This window comes from Haliotis rubra, unplaced genomic scaffold (genome assembly GCF_003918875.1).
Source record: "Haliotis rubra isolate DU_JTF1 unplaced genomic scaffold, ASM391887v1 Scf7, whole genome shotgun sequence".
Taxonomy (NCBI): Eukaryota; Metazoa; Mollusca; class Gastropoda; order Lepetellida; family Haliotidae; genus Haliotis; species Haliotis rubra.
The window spans coordinates 3,831,615-3,849,069 of record NW_025767412.1 but is presented as its reverse complement, the minus strand read 5'-3'; the positions used below and the strand labels follow the sequence as shown (position 1 = coordinate 3,849,069).

Sequence of the window (17,455 nt, the reverse complement as noted above, 5' to 3'; positions counted from 1 at the left end):
GTTTTGTTTTGAGGTTCAGCTTTATCTGTTCTCGCTTGGTCGCCGTTAGCTTAATTGTAGCGTTTTGTGTTTGTGATTCAGGTGCATCATAATTCACTAGCTTGTGGCATTGACAAGAGTTTCAACAAGACAGTCAAACTAGCTTTGCTAGAGAGGTTACTAGTCTAATTTAAATGTCACTGGCATTTGCAATAGGTTAGCGGTCAAGCACCTATTTCCGACAATGTGAGTGAGCCCACCGTACCCTGTGCTTTTAGAGTAAGGCACCTAATCGCCAGGGCCTAGATTTTCGAAGCTCTCTTAGCGCTAAGATAGTCGTATGTTAATGTTAACGTATGGGACTTACGACTATCTTAGCGCTAAGAGAACTTCGAAAATCTAGGCCCTGGCGATTAGGTGCCTTACTCTAAAAGTGTGGGTTCGAATCCCGGATGGGACAACCCGAAAAAGTACTAGAATTTGTACATTACTGGGAACGTTTCATCCAAAATATAAAGCATGTTCCATCTGAACCACTTCCAAAAGGTATTGTGTATTCACCGTACCCTATACTTGTCCTAATATCCTTATGGGAAATGGTGGTTAGAATGTGATTTAGCCGGCTGATTGTATATCACTGACCTCCAACAGCAAAGACGCTCCTCATGCTGTCAACCACTGGGGAGCCAGGCCCAAACTCGATTATTTATATAGCTACATCATTTCTGTGCTGACGGGTGTGTCGAACACTCGGATATGTCGAACTTTTTCCTTGGTCCCGACGAGTGTTTGGCGGCGGGCCGTAAATAATCAAGTCGGGACTTAACAATAGTGATCAACAGCATGAGCATCGATCTCCGCAATTGGGATACTTTGACATGTGTCAACCAAGTTAGCGAGCCTGACCACCCGATCCCGTTAGTCGCCTCATTGGGCAAGCATTGGGTGCTGAAGATCTATTCTAACCCGGATCATCACGGGGAAAGATGCATGGGCTGCTGAAGACCAATTTGAACCGTATCTTCACGGGAGACAAACATGGGTGGCTGAAGATCAATTCTAACCCGGATCTTCACGGGTCGTGTTGGAAGAGAATACAGAAACACGCCATCATTCGTGAAAGCAATTAACATTCAGAAAACCATTTGTTGTTCCATCTTAACCAAGTAGTTAGACACGCCTGATTTCTCCCTATCAACTCCTTCCAGTCAGGTACAATTCACCGGTTCCACAAAAGACTCTCTCCATCTATCTCTAATGACGTCACTGTCGTCTGCTAGTCAATCAATCAGCACGAGCTGATAAAAGCGGTTAATCAATAATTGATTGCTTTCGCTTGAGCGCCAGTCTCAGGAGGCGACGCTGAGTGTGCCCGCGGATTTCGGTGCCGCAATACACCGGTCAACAGTCTGTCAAGGAGTAATTTCATTGATACAGGATAACTTGTTCACACCGCCTCAACAAATTGAACTAACAGAGGGTAAATGGGAGAACTCTAGCTGTCGAGGGTAAGTGACAGTGTGTATTTTGCTATTAGACGTGAAAGTTGAAAAATATGTATGCTTATATATAATATCCATATATCGAAATTAGAGTTCCGAACATTTGTTTGAAAGAAAATGTTTAAAAAACAACAACACCTGGCTATGAATTATAAAAAAATAATATCAGTTTTGTATATACATATATAAATATTTGTTATATGTTGGTATATCTGAGTACCTTGCAAGGATTTAGTGTTAGAATAGGTTGCCAGCGAGCCGTGCTTGTTAGTCCAGCGGCCAGCAATTGTTCGGGATGTCCGATTCTATGATATCGTGTCCCAAAAGCGTGGATCTTTACTCGTTTGGACTGTATGGTATAACCGGTATACCGGTATATCGCGATACGCTTTTCAAACGATACTTATTGCAATATTTTTTCTGAGAACAGGTACATTGGGTAAAGAACATGTATGGATTTTTTAAATTATCTTTATGGTTTAAATTAAAATCTACACATACTATCATTCACAAAAAAAGTTTTCTTTCGTTATGCAATGACAAAACGGCATACTGTATTGCTAGACATTCATAATTGTATAAGAAAGAAAATAGCTAATTTTGAGATTGCGGTTATCAGAACCATGCCATACATGTGTAGGGACTAATAATATAGAAAATAGGATTGACATGCACAATTGGTGTCACTCTCTGTCAGCTTAAGTTCCCATTATATCGCGATACGTATCGCAATACGAGTACCTGAATCGCAATACATTGCAATAAAATTTATTGCCAATGCACAGCCTTATTACTCATAATATCAATCACGGGTGTGTCTGGTCCAGAATCGAAAAGTATTTACCATCGGCCTTCTCAAAGCTGGAACACTGAGTACAGCGTTAGACAGCCATGAAACAAACTTACAGATAAACGAACCGAAAATTGTGTTTGCGCAAATATGCGTTATATATGCGTACGTGCAGTAGATATAACACCAGTACAAACATATACAAAGTATTGATGGCTTTGGCTTTGTAAATTAATTCCACTATATACTAAGAAACTTCCACTTTCATACTAAGAAATCTTAGCGCTTGACTGAAAGAAAACTAAAACAAGAATTGGGGCTATGATGTCATTAATTGTGACACAACGATGTGCAAAGGTGTTCATGCTATCAACCACCGTTTTACTCGGTCGAGAAATCATGTAATATGTGCAGACTGTCGGTTTGTTGACAGTGGCGTAAACCAACTTTCATTTGCTTAGCGGTGGGGTAGCCTAATGGTTAAAGCGTCCGCTCGTCACGCTGAAGACCCGGGTTCCATTCCCCACATGGGTACAATGTGTGAAGCCCATTTCTGATATCCCCCGCCTTGATATTGCTGGAATATTGCTAAAAGGGGCGTAAAATCATACTCACTCACTCATTGGCTCAAATGATGAAAATAATTCCCTTCATGCAATGACGTCATTTAAACGGACACCGAACACCAGTGACATGTACTCATTTTATAAAATGTCAGTATATACCAAGCAGGTCTGAACACTCCGGCAGCCATGAGCAAATACTATCTGACAAGCACGGCATATCAGTACCTCTGTATCAAGTTTATATTTCATTATCGTTGTCATCAGACTGGTTGTCTGGAACCGTGTTTGGTTACATGTAGCAAATATATTTTAGTCCCGTGATGTTTGAAATAATTTCCTCACTTTTTGATGCTACACTGGAACTAAATATTTGAACGCATGACCCGCTTTGAAAGTGATATTGCACGATTTTACATTAAACGAGATGTGATATCATTAATTATATCAGCCAACATGAAATAAATTTGATATTATTCTTCATTAGTCATTCTTCAATTAGTTCATTAATTATTAAACTCAAAGTTAACAGTAAAGTTGCAGGAATAGATATTTTATCGGCGAGTTAAATCAGCTTGGCTAATTATGTGTAAAGGATTAATATTGACAGCAGCCGTTAAAAAGCTAAATCGATGATGAATAAATCATTCATAAAACAGTCATATCCCATTTATCAAGGAACACAATTATATTCATAAACGATATCTCGTTACCCCTAGTAACCTTGCCATTGTCAATGTCTGATCCGGTATCCTGTTGTTGGACTTCAAAGTAGAGTTCCAGTGCGTCAATATTGACACAGGTAACGCACGGAGTGATGTAGTAGACAGACTCTGCAACCAACAGACTCAATTCAAGCTAGAAGGCTGGTTGGTTGTTTAACGCCGCACTCAGCAATATTCCAGCTATAAGGCGGTGGTGTGTAAATATTCAAGTCTGGACAAGATAATCCAGTGATCAACAGCATGAGCATCGATCTAGGGACACGATGACACGTGTCAACCAAGTCAGCGAGCCTGACCACCCGATCCCGTTAGTCGCCTCTTACGACAAGCATGGGTTACTGAAGATCAATTCTAACCCGGATCTCAGGCTACAAGGAAGAACATAGTTCGGGGAACAGTTTAGTGTGTGAGTGATGAGAATTGTATCTCGCTTTAACACTTGAACCATAGTAGGTGAGTATATTTTTACGAAGTGTTTAGCAATATTCCAGCAATATCACGGCTGGGGACACCAGAAATGGACCTCATCATTCTACCCATGAGGGGAACGAAACGGGATCTTCGGCGTGAAGAGCGAATGCATAATCACTAGGCCACCCCACCCTCAGCCATATCAAGGCAGGGGTGCACATATCACCGCACATTGAGTGAGTGAGTGAGTGAGTGAGATAGTGAATATACAGTGATATATAAGTCACATTCTTTCCTAATATGTTGCCAAAACACCACAGATTTCGTGCCCAATTGCGAGGTTGCCAACTAAAATCACAACACTTTTCAAATAATCCCAAAACATCAGGTGTGTACTTTCTTTTGTACATCAGTTTAGGTTCGTAGCGCTGCGACATTCGTAAGCCTATGACAAACTATAAAGTTACGACAGGTCGGAACCCAGGGAGACAGGAAATGGCTTCACACAAGGGAATCGAAGAACTATAGCAAAATAACATTTTATCAACATTAATAATTATAACATTGAATCAAAATATCAAACTAACAAACAAAATCATTATTACTATATTATAACACGTTCTGTAACCCGTGTAAACCAAATCGACCAACTTGCTGTTACGAATGATAAACAAACAATTTAATTGTTTCAACAGCAACCTTCATAGTGGCAATCGGAACTACATGGACAAACCAGTCCGACGGTCGCATGTCAGGTTGCACGTACGTGCAATCCGTGCTTTTCGTGACAACAAATTCAGAAGGCAATGTGAATATTAATTCATCCCAATAAACACACCTAAATAGAACTCCGGAAAAATATCATACAATCTACCTGTAACAATTGGTTATACTAGTAAGGCATGAATCAAATCCTTCCCGCTATTTATACCGTATACCGAACTGAGGATCATTAGAGAAATGTAATGCGATGTAATGGGGGAACGTTCCAGATTTTATACTCTCTGTGAGATTTTATACTCTCTGGAAGCCGGGTTATTGTTTGACGCATGAGTTCTGTAAGTTCAGTTATAAATAAGCACATTTTCAAGTAAGTTTCCAAAGGTCCGTTAATACCTAAAATGATAGCTGATGAAAAGGCAGTACACAGATTTGTAAAAACCACTAACCAGTGTGTATTCATATGAATTATTGCAAAAGTAAACAACGCAATGCATCGTTTCAACGTGAAGTATATTTTATGTTTTGAATCTCCATAAATAAATCTCTCTATATTTAAGAAATTCTGACAAATTTCGTTCCTCGTGGTATTATGTCATTGATACTGCATCCCATTTACGTTAAAAATTAAAACTGTACAAATATAATGTGAATATATCGGGTGTCGCAAAAAAAGTGAACCGGTTTTTGACAAGTATTTTCTCAGCGACAGATGAACCGAATTTATTAAAAAAAATTCACAGAGTAACCCTTCTAAGAGATTGGTCGCAAACTATACGAGTATTGTCAAATTCAAAACAGCATGTCAAAAAATGTAATGCCATATAGCACTCTCTAAAGGAGAAAGTTTACCGAGGAGTGAGAGACAAATTGACCGAGCAGGCGTTAAAGGACAGGATAATTATAGTATGACCAGAAATTATTGAGAATTTTAGGAATATGTTTAATTGGATTTCTAGTATAGACAACCTTGACCAGCTATCAAGTGCTTGGTTTCATTCGAGAGAGACAACTCCGTTAATCCTTTTTCATTAGTTTGTGAAGAGTTATCCCCCTTTGTTTACTTGCTAGCAGACGACATTTTCAGTGATCCTCAGTATGGATGATTAAGAGAAGAGGAAGTTGATTTTAGAGTATTATAACAAGGACATCAGATCAGCTAAAGTGATTTCAAGTAGAACAGGCATCCCTTTGTCCACTGTTTATCGTGTTTTGAAAAATATTGCAAATGGATATGGCATTGAGCACCAGGGAGGCACAGAAAATTGACTGTCGGTGACAGGAGGCGGCTTGGTATTCTTGTTTCTAAAAACAAACGAAGGACTTGAGAAAACTTAAGGCTGGATATGATTGATAGAGGAACTGTGGCTGTCTGTAAGGAGACAATTAGAACTGAGCTGCATGCAATAGGTTGGCAGAAAAGTCGATGAATTCCATCACCGATCATGAAACCTGAGCAAAAGGAGCGAAGGTTGAACTGGTGCTTACAGCATAGAAATTTTAACTGGGACAATGTGATTTTCTCAGATGAAAGTTCTGTGTGGCTGTTTCCTAATACACTGAAATTCTGGACCAAACAAACTGAAAAACCTTTGTATCAGCGCCCAAAGTACAGTCCGAAATTTAACGTGTGGGGTGGCATATCTGTGTTAGGGGCAACGCCCCTCTGTGTATTTGAAGGGAATATGAACAGTGAGCGGTACACAGATATTCTCGAGGGACATTTACTTCCATCTGCTCACATGTTCTATGGAAATTTTTGGATTTTCCAGCAGGACAACGACCCAAAACATCGTTCAAAGCATTCACAGGCCTGGTTTCGGACCCAAAATATGACATTATTAGATTGGCCAAGCTATAGCCCTGACCTAAATCCAATAGAAAATGTTTGGGCACTTACGAAGGAAAGTGTCAATAAGAAAAGTCCGACAAATATTGCTGAAATGAAAGAAGAGGTGGTCCGATATTGGGACAGCATGGACCACGACTTTCTAACTTCTTTGATCAGTAGTATGCCCCACCGCATTGAAGCCTGCATTGCTGCCCATGGTGACTTGACAAAATACTAACTGTTCACCTTTCTTTTAATCTGGAGTTATGTTCTGCTAATATTCACATTTAATACGTGAGTAATGAGTGAAAAATATAAAAAATTACAATCTTAAATTCTCAATAATTTCTGGTTGTACTGTATATCATGGGAGGAGATATCGGTGGAAGAAATACGTAAAAGCATTTCTGCTTAGAAGGAACGGCTTCGTTTAGTTGTGGAGAAAGATGGAGGCCACACTGAGCATAGACTGAAATAAGTGAGTTTTCCCATATGGCATTGCATTTTTTGACATGCTGTTTTAAATTTGACAATACTCGCATAATTTGCGATCAATCTCTTAGAAGGGTTACTCTGTGAATTTTAAAATAAATTTGGTTTATCTATCGCTGAGAAAATACTTGTCACCCGATATGCTACTTGTATGATTTTGTTATTATACCCACAGAAATAAATAGAACACATCCTGAAAAAAAATGCTTAACACCGCGATATCTCGAGATACTCATGTTCTACATAAGTTATATATGCTAAGTCCATTAGAATATGAACTGTTAAACACATTTACAACAACTTCTGAAAATAGATTTGTGATTTGGGCCTGTGCTCTCTCTGTGGAAAGCAAGAAGGGAGATTACAAAAGGCGACATTCTGGCCTTTTGTCGGATTGTCGCATTTGGTTAATTATGACACTACAACAACGTGACAATGTCCCTTCTTGGATTCCATACCTTTCAGAGTGAAATTAAATATTCTACCCTAACGCAGCCCAAGAGGTACCATTGCGTATATTCTCAGCGTTTACGTTGATATTTGTGCAATACAAACGTTGTATCGCATTGTAAACACAAAAGTAAACCAAAAGGTCCACGGGAAGAACGGGAATATTCCATTTGAAACCTCCGGCTGACGCCGTCGGTTCCAAATGAATTCCCGTGCTTCAAATACTCAATAACACCCGGAAATTGGCCAACAAATGATGTTTATCTCCTAAATATAACACCCTGAACAGACACTGTGGCATTTAAACCTACGTTTTCAAAGAATTATGACGTCAGAAGATATTGATATGTGGTTTGACGGCACCAAATCTGTTCTCACATTCTAGTTTAACTTCTCTCTTCACGTCTATGGCGATTGTCACTTTTACTTTCCTCCGATGTTATTTTGCAAAGTAAATGGTTTAAATTTGACTTTAAATCCAACTCTCTCACGTTTGTGCTTAAACGTCATTGGTAATGGTGAATTGAATCCCATTGTTCAACGCAAACTTTCTATTGGCATCAAAGCAAACTATTAATTTCCCACGCAAATATGATGACATTGTACAACTAATTTCTTGCATATTTAAATGATTAAATATAATAAAAAAATTAATTGTAATCTGATAGATTAAAAAATTATATTCAAATACGACCATTATTCTAATTATGAAAGTACCACTAATGCTCATGTCCCGATGGAATGCTATATATTTTATATTCTGTTGAGAGATTCCGTGTTATATATGTTCAGAGTCGCTGGTCGATTACAAAAATGTTAACTAAACATTAACTAAATGCGCATTTGCATTGAAAAAGAGCATATCGCTGGCACTTAACCTTGGCCCCATCTGACAGTTTCTTGAAAGGCTGCCTTAACAGCTAATGGAAATAGTTCCTGGTTTTATTTCCCATTGATTTGCCCTTTTCAGTCAGTCATGGAAATTTCCACTTCGTGCTTCTTCCAGCAAAAGGCTGTTGGCATTTCCCAATATATTGAATACGAATTAAAAGCATGTGGGTCGGTGCTTAATACAGGACCAGCATTTTATATTGAGTTAGGTGGAACATAAACACCCTTCTTTTCACCGCACCGTGGAAGTATTAACAGCAAACAATCCGATGTTGCTATAGCAGACTGCCAGACTGTCTGCCTAGGATGGATGCATTGCACTGATTCTGCATGTCATTGTAACCTTGTTGTCCGGAACCTCGTCATTCTGAAAACTCCTCAATCCATACAACTATTTTTAGCTTTGAAATACAGTTAGTTTTGACGCGAGAAGATTTTAGGCGAGATTATGTGCCTCTAGCAACTTATGCACATCGTAGGAGGCGACGTAATGGATCGGCGACTATTAGATGCCTGCATTAATGTTCATGATGTCGATCACTGGATCGTCTAGCCAAACATTTGTTACAGACCGCAATCATATAGCTGGAAGATTGCTAATTGCGATGTAAGCAACAAATACACTCCACAAGTATACAATTAAAGATGTTCCACACTCATGATTCGTTTGGGGCGGTGGGGTAGCCCAGTGGTTAAAGTTTTCGCTCGTCACGCCGAACACCCGGGTTCGATTCCCAACATGGGTACAAAGTGTGAAGCCCGTCGTGATATTGCTGGAATATTGCTAAAAGCGGCGTAAAACCACACTCACTCACTCACTCACTCAATGTATTGAATCCAGATCAATATCCTGGACTTCGTTCTGTGACATCACCACCCCTGTCTGTCCATCAAAATAATCTTAGAGCAACGACTGCCCTGGGTCCCATGCTATAACACTGACTTACGGCAACCGTACCGCTGTTACAACTTTGTGAAACGGAGGCGGTGGGGTAGCCCGGTGGTTAAAGCGTTCGCTCGTCACCCCGAAGACCCGGATTTGATTCCCCACATGGGTACAATGTGTGAAGCCAATTTCTGGTATTCCCCGCCGTGATATTGCTGGAATATTGCTAAAAGCAGCGTAAAGCCAAACTCACTCACTCACCGTAACTTAGCGCACAATTTAATTCGTTAAGAATGATATAATCTGACGCCTATGTAAGGTCACAGTCAGCAATAGATGAACTCAGACCAGACAAACCAGTGACTGAGACCATGAACGACGGTTCACAAGGTCGGAGAAAGGTCAACGAAAAATGAATGTCTTCGGTCCGACGGAACACGTGTGGACGTATTTTTCGCGGAATCCGTACATGACGTATGTAGATCGGTAAAGCATAACATCTAAAGTGAACACCAGCTATTGAACGCTGCAATTTCCCACACTCTTTTTCCCCACAGGCCCTCGTGTCTGTGCGAGGATTAAAGATTCAAAATAAAACATTTGAGATGACCCCCGACTCGAAATGCTTCACAGTACAATATATCATGATGCATTGTACTGTGAAGCATTTCGAGTCGGGGGTCATCTCAAAACCTTTTGTTAATCTTTACTCCTCGCAAAGACTCGCGGGTCTGTGCTTCCCCCATCCCAAATGACTTGCCGATGCCATTAATACCATTCACCCCCTGGGATGCACGTCAATATAACAACTTGCGCTTTTGCGATGTTGTGTTAAATAAGTGATTAAACCCGTCGTCTTATCCTTTAGTACCACTTGTCAATGTCGTACACACAAAGAGAGACCATCCAAGAGTTGCAACGAGAAACAATGATGAATAATAGATACTTCTGATGTTACATGCTGGTGTTACATGTGTAACACGCAATTGAATTTATGGATTAAATTGTTGAAAACACCCATTCAACTTTTGGAGACATTCAACTTCCGGTACATCGGGATTTGCCTTTAAATAATAAAAATTAAATAAACATGACAACTCCAGTATGCTGTTTTAAAGTCTTGTTTAAACGTGATCATTCAAAATAACTTCGGAGCTACCGTTTTAAATATGAATCCAGTACAATTTTAACGTTGGTCACTGATGTCAGAAGGATAATGCTGGCTACCGACAACACGCATACAGAACATAGAATGTATGTTTCCAGTGGTCGGATGGGTGGGTGGGTGAGTGAGTGAATTAGTGAATTTGGATGAAGGAATGGTGGGTGGGTGAGTGAGTGAATTAGTGAATTTGGGTGAATGAATGTGGGTGGGTGAGTGAGTGAATTTGGATGGGAATGGTGGGGAGTGAGTGAAATTTGGATGAAGGAATGGTTGGTGGCTGAGTGAGTGAGTGAATTTGGATGAAGGAATGGTGGGTGAGTGAGTGAATTAGTGAATTTGGATGGAGGAATGGCGGGTGGGTGAGTGAGTGAAAGGGCGAGAGGATTAAATAATTGGTGGGTGAGTGAGTGAATGGACAGCTGGTTGATGGAATTGGTGAGTGTGTGAATGGGGTGAATGAGCGAGAGAGTGAAGGAATTGGTGGATGGGTGAATGGATGAAGGAATTGGTGGGTGGGTGAGGGAACAGGCGAGTGGGTGACTGAATGGTCGGGTGGTGGGTGGGGTATGAATGAATGAGTGAGTGTGACTAATGAACCTGACCACCTGAATTACACCATAGTCCAGAATCATATAGCACCGAGGAACCACCGTGACATTGACTCCTAACAAGACCATACCCTCAGCATTCTCTTCCCACAGAGGTTACTTGTCTTCCTACGAACCTCTGTTCTAATACGGCCATATTTCCCGGTTCTCGTAAAATCGCCTAGCGGCAAAAAATCGTAACACGAATTATCTCCCTTCTTTCTAGCCAATCACAACACGTGTTACATCGACTTAGATCCAACTTGACTAATACAAGCAAATGTTGAGCCACAAATATCCCTCCTCTGCCGGGCACTTGTGTTGATGTGACACACAAGACATTTAATGGCTAGCTTGTCCGTTGTCAACGAGGGCGATGGAGAAACGTTTGCGCATCGTGCAGGGAAGAGGTTCTAGTTTTCCCGAAGCATACGGAAATTACCGAGGCCTTGCGAATGATCACTTTTGAAACAACGTCGCTGATTGCACAACTAAATCTGATTGCAACCAATCACGAATCCTGAACACTCGCACCATGAAAGGGCGGTATTAGAACAGAGGTTCGTAGGAAGATATGACAAGTAACCTCTGTGGGAAGAGATTGTACCCTCAGAAGAGACCATTTCCTTGTAGAAGCTGCCACTGACGTCAGAACCAAAACGAGTGCATATTTCCTGCAAAATCTTTAATTCCCCAAACAAACATCTGGTGCAGGTTTATTATTTTCCCAAAAATTTTCCGTTCGGAATTAAGATATTTGGGATATAATTTCCATAGATAGCATACGGTCTGTTTTTGTACATGGAAATATAAACAGCGACATTTATATATCACACGTAAAGATTCTCGGATGTCGACGTCCTGTGTCTCGACATTGAATTGTTTTTGTTCAATACAGGTCCCTACATACCTAGAAGATAACGCATATTTACCCCATCGATAATGACATTGAGGGGTATTGTATACGGGAACGAATTCAGCCACACTTCTAGAATTTCAACTGAGCTACTATTTGCATGAGTGTGTGTTTCACAATTGTTGTTTGGAAACGCCACAGACACATGCTGAGACTAAGCAGTAATAACACATGAGGTGTTCATGGATCAACACAAAGGCATCATTAAACTTGGCAGATCGATCGGTTGACACCTTACAAACACACTGACGTACCAAACAGTGAACATCACTCAATACGTAGTATCAAATTGTTGAAATATCGATCACCCACTGCCTTTTATGGCTTTTGAAATTCGCACAGTCATTTGTACATACACGAAAATGCAGCAGTATGTCTGTTCCTTGCACCAAAGCATGACGTGAGCATTCAAGTACGATGTCTTTGAATGTATCACTACAAAAACATGTGTGGTGTTAGAAGTTGTGAATACTTCATCCTTAGAGCTCACCTTGACATGGTCAAGCTTTTTTGTACATGATTTAAACATGCATTTATTCATGAAAATATACAAGTCATGAATGTATTGGCCTACAAGCTCCTCGGAGCTTATTTGAAGGCCGCTTCTGTACAATGGTCGTCCTTCTGTCTGTGACAAGAGATGTCTAAACTATTTCTTGTTAAAACTACAGAAACATCATTGTAGCATTCTCGTTTCCTGATCTCTATGTTCCAAAAGTATTCATGCTACCTCCCTACATTATACGAGTACAGCTTTCACGTCAGCCTTTTCTGTTAGAAATTATTTTGTCCCAGAAATAAAGTTATCTTTTTTAAAAATGCAAATCTAAAAAGTAAAACATGCATATACAACCAGAAGGACTGTTAAATTTCAACACCGAGGCAATCTAGATTTGTCAAACGATTTTAGACTTGAGTTATCTTTATATATTTCTTTTCTACATTTAAGTCATTTATTCTGCTGGTGTTTGGAACAATCTCTCCCACTTCTCGTGTACAAATATATCGACCTAGATATACTGGTTTCAAATATTTTGAAGATATTAATAACAGCTTCTTTATATTGAAGTAAGGGTTTTAATTTTGAAAAAAATGGTTGTCACGGCAGGTGTCTGAAATAGTGTACTTAATGAAATTAACCGTGGGTACTTTACCATACTTACATCTCCGCAGGAGACACCTGCATCTACGTACATGTAAAGTATATTTCATCTTGGTAGACGATACGTACCTTTACGTATGTGGTATTATACTCTGATTTACAGATGGATTATCTACAATCGATTTATCGACTTTGGTAAATATACCTTTTTGCCTTCCTGACATGCATCAAATGTTCCCGTATTGTTTCGGGGAATAGTTGCATTGTCTTACATTTGCATGTGTTTGTAACGGTGCCACCGATTGGGCAGGATAGGCTTATTTGTATGTGTTTATAACGGTGCCACCGATTGGAGCAGGATAGGTTCACCTTTTCCCGCACACCCTATTTGATAGTGATTAATAAACACATGCTCGTGATATAGTCGGAATCATACAGTGGTTGAGCAGAGATTTCTTATGGATCTGAAAAGAGTTTTATCGTTTTTATTTATGCAACCCCGGGCTTATTAAACGGCCAATATATTTGTCTTTCGACCTTAATGTCTCCTTATTGTGGTACTACATGTACACATTACATTAAGTAACTCTGTATTTGAATATGTCGAATATTTTTGTTAAATCATATTATCTGTGTTTTTCTGCTTTAACGCTGATAGAAATTTGAAAGGATTCAGTGAGTTGTGAAAACAGAGAAAAGACCAAATGAGAATAAACGACCAATATGCTGCCAAACATATATACAGCTTCTCTGTAGTTTGATAAGAGTTGCCAAAGGTGAGCTTCTGTACCGTTGGCACTCCTCCACTCATCGGTATAGTAGTAAAAGTAATTGTTTGATCGGCATCCCAGACGTTGGTGAGTCAAACATGAAACATACAACTTTATGGATGGCGAAAAAATAGAAGTTATCATCATATAGTTGTATGTTTCATTTTTGTAGTAAATGAATAGACACTTAAGGTCAGTGCTGACACAATCGCATATACTTTCCCCTATGAAAGCGTCGTCGAAAACAATATACAACAAAGGTTTCCAAAATCAAATGGTTTACAAATTCAGTGTGTTTGGTAAGCCATGTTTAGAAAGTGTACAAAGTTAAAGGTCAGCCATATACCATAATAGTTGAACACTAGGTTAAGACTGACCGAGTTTGGGTTTACGCCGCTTTTAGCAATATTCCAGCAACATCACGGCGGGGGACACCAGAAATGGGCTTCACACATTGTACCCATGTGGGGATTCGAACCCGGGTCTTCGGCGTGACGAGCCAACGCTTTAACCACTAGGCTACCCCACCGCCCCACTAGGTTAAGAGGTTTCACTTGTCTGACTTAGATTCCTGTTCAATGTCTGAGTAAATTTGGCCACACTGGGTCATAATATGCTAGTTTTGAATAAATCAGAACAAAGAGTGTGTTTGTGAGCCGCGGCTTCAAAGAACTTCCTCTGCTAGATCCCTGAACCCTTCAGACGTCGGTGGGCGCTGAAAGCCGATTAAAAAAACAAGGTAGAACATTCTCCAGAAAACAGGCCAGTTCGTTAAGCTGGTAAGAGGTGTCTTAAGCCTCGCTTTCACTTCCTCATCAAGCCATATGACTCAGGACATTATATTGTACACAGTCAATAATCAATACAAGTTGGGATCAATTCCTTTCTAATCCGATATCTGGAAGCCATAGATTCTCCCAACAATCGGGTTTGTCCGTGAGTGATCTGAGGCACCACTTGTGATGCTCAGGCGTAAAAATACTCCTACGTATTTATTATAAAGTACATTTTATCGGCATTGATTTGAAAATGCTACGGAAATTCAAGGGCCCAAGGGTGCTGTAGGCGTTGTAGAACGCCTCTGACTTTCTAAAACTGAAAACATGTTTGTACATTGTATTTTATTTTTTTTAAATGTAATATCCGCGTACAACAAACAGTTTAGACATTTGTTCAATGAGTGTTACTGTCATTTTGTGAGTGAGTGTGGCTTTACGCCGCTTTTATTCATATTCCAGCAACGGCGGGGGCTCCGGAAATGGGTACCCATGTGGGGAATTGAACCGGGTCTTCAGCATGACGAGCGCACGCTTTAACCATTAGGATACCCTACCGCCCCCATTTTGGCAGATAACACGAGTATGGCTTGAAGATTAATATTATGCATTCCATATCCTATGTCCTGAAAACTATACAGTAAAACTAAAGAGTACGGAGTTCAGAGAAAAGCCATTGTTTGTCTCGAAGAAGTAGTTGACGAAATGTTCCGTCTCTTATACAACCCAGACCGTCTAGATCTTTAAGATGAAATGCTGGAATGGTCAAACACGGATGGTGTCTGAAAACGTATACAAATAACCTTGACCTTTGCATAAATTAAGATTGTATTGACGCGTTTAAAGAATACGGTTCATCTTTAACCAAAATCCGACGATTTTCTCAGATTACTCGACTTCAGTTCCAAACTTTCTGTTTTTTTGTCTTCAGATGTTTGTGAATGTGTGAGCATTTCTATGCTATCGCTGCTTTAAAATCATGCTTTCATTTTGATTTTAAACATTTAAGAGTAAAAAGAAAACACTTGTAATATAGCACACTCATCCCTTTTGTGTTGAAGAGCATGAACGCCTGGTTTCGGAGAGTAAGCTCGTGAAGATCAATACAGAATACAGAATAAATGTACATTTTTTGAAATATCTCGTGACGTGAAAAAGCTGATGTTTGATGTCAAGTAACTCAAGCAGATACACGCTTCGACGCTAATGGAAACTGCAGGTGCAGCACGGGATTTAAAAACTGACACGCGAGACGACAGTGTCATGTGGTGAATGCACGTGCTTCGCGTGTTGGCTGACAATACCTATGCATGGTGTCACGTTATGTACATCAACCACGTGACATTAAGACGACTGAGGCGTCGGAACATAAGACATATTTCAAAATGCCGTCGCCATTTATCGGACACTTGAGTATTTGATAAATCCAGTCCCAGGCCCCGTGACAGGGGTAGAGAACATAAATAAACCTTTTAGTATTTCATTGTAATTATAGGCCCTTGTCAAACATACATGAATCCAGAGCCCCCAACCCCAAGAGAGCCCCCAATCCCAAAAGCTTGAGATGACGGTGTCCAAGAGCTGCTCTTCCCGGGCGGGGCCTGAGTCCAACGCATAACTGCAAATTCCCTTTTCAGAAAAGTCACTAAAATCGATGCATTAATACCTATTTTTGCGATTTTTTACGGATTTGTATTTTTGGTTTTCATATGGTCCCAGTTTGGCGAGGGATTTATCAGTTTTGCTGTGAGACATGTCATTAAGTGATAAAAACGAGAGTCTCAAGCCAAGGTGTGAGAGTTGACAGGTACGAGTATGTGAATCCTGAGGGCACATACTATCGTACCATTTGTGGAACTTCTTTTGTGACTTATTGTAAGATCTCCGCCTAATTAAAGACGAGATGTGAAACATGGCGTTTAGCTTACAATTATGTTCCATTGTAACTTCAGTTTGCACACGTGCATATGTGAACACGCATTCACGCACTTAAACACGCAAACCCACTCAACCAGAAACACAAACACATACGCGCACACGCATGCATACTTTTCAACAGCAAAATTCACGCAAATTCACTAAATTTCTCAGATTCATTCACACACACGTATCCAAACACAAAATTACACTCACTGAAGCACGCACGCAGTCACTCACACACACAGAGACATACATGCGCACGTTTCTATTTTATCCCAGTGTGTGAAGCCAATTTATGTTGTCCCCGCAGTGATATTGGTGGAATATTGCTAAAAGCGGCGTAAAACCATACTCACTCACTTATGTTCACTATATTCTCACATTTGTGTGACTGTATCTGTGAGCGAGACTGCAGCACTCCTAGCTTTACCAGACATATCGTTCTCAAAGACGAACCTCGGCGTATAATTCATCTACAGGTTACCCAGTACAAGGTCAGTTCCGTGTAATAACTGTTTGTCCTGAAATACAACTGAGAGCTATACCGTTTTTGTGTTTCTTTTTGATTATGTTCACACAGGGGTCTCCATTGTTTAACTGTTTTATTAGATAACAAAAATCGCAAATGATTGATTGATAATGTCAACTGATAGCGCCATATTGCCGTCAATGGCACGTCAATGGCAATTGAACATGAAATGGTTCGGTTGTCTTGCAGTCTAAAAGTAATATCTGGGCAAACCTGTCTCTACGGCGCTCTGACAGAATGATAACCATGTAATTGATTCCCATTTGTCTAGATCGATGGTCATGAGTGAGTGAGTGAGTTTAGTTTTACGCCGCTTTTAGCAATATTCCAACAATATCACGGCGGGGATACCAGAAATGGGCTTCACACATTGCACCCATGTGGGGAATCGACCCCAGGTCTTCAGCGTGACGAGCCAACGCTTTAACCACTAGGCTACCCCACCGCCCC

At 40.2% G+C, this 17,455-nt stretch overlaps 1 protein-coding gene across 1 annotated transcript in view; it reads left to right on the top strand.

Annotated features, from left to right (window-relative positions):
- Nucleotides 1-990: 990 nt before the first annotated feature.
- Nucleotides 991-17,455, top strand: part of LOC124258668 — a 37,459-nt gene continuing 20,994 nt past the window's right edge. Inside the window, exon 1 of the mRNA XM_046692743.1 lies at nt 991-1,487. The gene's annotated coding sequence lies outside the window, so the exon portion shown is untranslated. The remainder of the gene's footprint in view (nt 1,488-17,455) is intronic.